Source organism: Peromyscus californicus, unplaced genomic scaffold (assembly GCF_007827085.1).
Source record: "Peromyscus californicus insignis strain IS unplaced genomic scaffold, ASM782708v3 Scaffold_18__1_contigs__length_77618521, whole genome shotgun sequence".
NCBI classification, from domain to species: domain Eukaryota; kingdom Metazoa; phylum Chordata; class Mammalia; order Rodentia; family Cricetidae; genus Peromyscus; species Peromyscus californicus.
Genome location: NW_026294480.1, coordinates 19,290,264 through 19,293,211, shown reverse-complemented (window position 1 = coordinate 19,293,211; position 2,948 = coordinate 19,290,264).

The window sequence follows — 2,948 nt, the reverse complement described above, 5'->3', positions numbered from 1 at the left end:
CCTTCCAATGACTCCTTTTTACTAAGTGTAATTATTATTTGCAGATGCTGATGCAATATGCAAAGAATTTCATTATCTTCTTCACAGTACAGGAAAATCCTTAACTCGTGAACCAAGAAGTGTTCTTATGAAGTCCGTACTCCCAAGAGAAGAGAGGGAAAAGCTCATCTTACAGAAATATCTGAAGTCTGGAAATAGAAGTTACAACAAAGGTCATAAATATCTGTAATGTAAAAACAAAGTCAGTGGAGCAGGTGAGCAAGCTGGCAAAAAGGAGGAGGATTCAGAGTGTAAGGCATGTTTCTGTATAGGCTTTCTGGTTTGGAAACTTTTTGAGCCTTAAATGATACAATATTTAGCTGTGAAGTTTGGTGGTTGGACATGTGTCATTTAATTAGCGTTTTGCTCTGGGTTTTTCACTCTTAGTAATATTTCTTCACAACGATGATTGCATGATGGGTTCAAAAAATTCTGGACCATAATCTGAAATCACACAGTTCATTTAGTTTTAAATCATTACAGTTAGCAGAGTAACTGTACCCTAACAACATTGTTACATCTTTTTCCCATCTCCCTTCTGGTCTGCTGGATAGCATCCCATTTTCTGTACCATTTGCTCCTATGTTAGGAGCAACCAATGATACATCTCTCTTCAATGGCTGAATCGAACTCCTGTTATCTTCTTGATCTCAAGCCAATTATATTTATTTCCAACCGTTGAACTAAAATTGGTCCAAGTCATGTTCACATTATAATCTTCAGATACTTGTTAGTATTCAAGCAAAGTCTAGTTCCTCACAATTGATCCCATGGATCTGTATGACCCTCCTCCTGACCATTAATCCTGCTCAGTCACTCTCCACTCCTCACCAGCCCCATCAAGCACATTGAATTCCTCTGATCAAATTTATTTCTCACCTTCAGAATTTCGCACTTTTTGGATACACTTGAATCATTCTACCTACCACTGGACAACTTTAAATTCAAGACTGTTCTCACAAAGCACTTCATTAGGGAACCTTTTCTGTCGTCTGTTGTACATGAACCCCAACAGCTTCTGTGATGACCATCTTTTCAGCCACTTACGTCCTGATACTTTTTTTTACATATCCTTTTGTTGTCATTACTTACGTTTTATACTTGTAATTAGGTTTTGTATCTTATATATTAATTTTCCAGGTTAATTGATTCGTGACAATTTATCATATATGCTTCATAATTTGCTTATGAGCCACAAAATAAACTATGATCTTAAATTTTCATTTTCTAATTAACTAAGAGATTGGGGAAGAGCTGTAGGTGTGTTTGAGAGAGCATTTGCAGGGAGGGTTATCTTTGCTAAAGACCAACAATACATGCAGGTGGCCTGTTCTTATAGGAAGTGGTCAAAAACAGAACAAAAAGGAGGAAGGTAACAGAGTGCTTCATTCCACCTTCTCTTTTCCTTCTCCGACTTGATGGGAACTGCTTTGTCTCCCAGAATGCCCCCACACTGCAATGCACTGACACTTTGGAAACTGCAAGCCAAACACATATCCCTGCCAAACCTGTTGTTTTGTCGAATATTTTCCACAGTGGTGAGCAAAGTGACTAATCAACATTGTTCTGTACTTTTTTCTAGGTACTTTTCCTATTCAGTCTATATAGAGTGTATAAAGATACATCTATGCCTGAATGTATTTATCAAGCCACTATACAGATATAGTGTTGGTCTCATTCCTTTGGAGAACACTAATATTTTCTGAAGTCTTTTCTCATGCACAAACAATACACATACATAGAGATAAAATATCACTATGGTAGTTTCCTCATTAGTGAGGCTTTGTATATTTCCATATAAAGAGTGCCTTATAATATTCTTTCCAGTTTCTGTTTCTTCTGAATTATCTTTGTTTATTTAGTGAACCCCTTAGGATTTTACCCATTCATTCTTTGAACATTTGTTCTGAAATATTACTTTTTTCCTTTCAGCAGTTATAACTTACACACTGGGTCATGTTTTACATTTAGAAAATTGTGCTTCCTTAAAGCATGTCAACATAAATATTTTGGTAAATACTGTTTTCTGAAGTTTACTCCTCTACATCACATTACACGTGAGTAACTAATTTAAGTACATCCTAAGACACCCTTCCTTAGTATACTAAGCACTCAAGTGTGTGCACAGTGTTTAAAAGTATGTACATCTTGTAATTGCAAAATAAAATGAGAAATTGTGCCCTTTACAAGTTATTTTTTAATTCACTACTGTTTTTTGGGTGAAAATGTTGTTTTGTACATTTAAGCACTGAGATTAATCATTTTTCTTTATTTTATATCCATGTGAATTTCTTCTAGTGAATTCTATCACTCCTTCCCTCTCCCACAAAGATACATCTGTCAGTTGCAAAGCCCATTGACTGCTCAAGTTAGTTTGACAACTGCCAACTTCTTGATAATGAGGAATGTGAAATAGTAGCATTTTAAATCAAAGATTCCTGTCAGATATTTTTTCATGACTTCCGGCTTTTTACTTTGCGAAACAGAAATATAATCTGCACTGTGGACCCATGTATTTCATACAGACAGAAAACCAGTATACTTTTCTGAATCCCAAACTTCACATGAAAAATAAATGTCTAATTATTTCTAAGAAGATCTTTAATTTGAGAAATAGGCCTTGAGCTATATTGTGCAGAATGTAAAAATCATTCTCTGCTTATAGGTCAAGGTAGCTCAGTGATGGAAAAGAAAGGCTTGTTTTAGTCAGATATATGAAGACAAGAGGGACTAGATATTAATTTCTATTATTACTAGTGAATCTGACCTTTACTTTATAAACTAATTTAAAACTAGTGTTCAAATAAGTGCTGATTATTTTTCTTTTTTTCTTTATTAAGTCTGACTGTAGGCCATCTCAGCCTCTTGCTTCTTTGCACTAATGATCTTCCTCTTCAGGAAAGATCTTC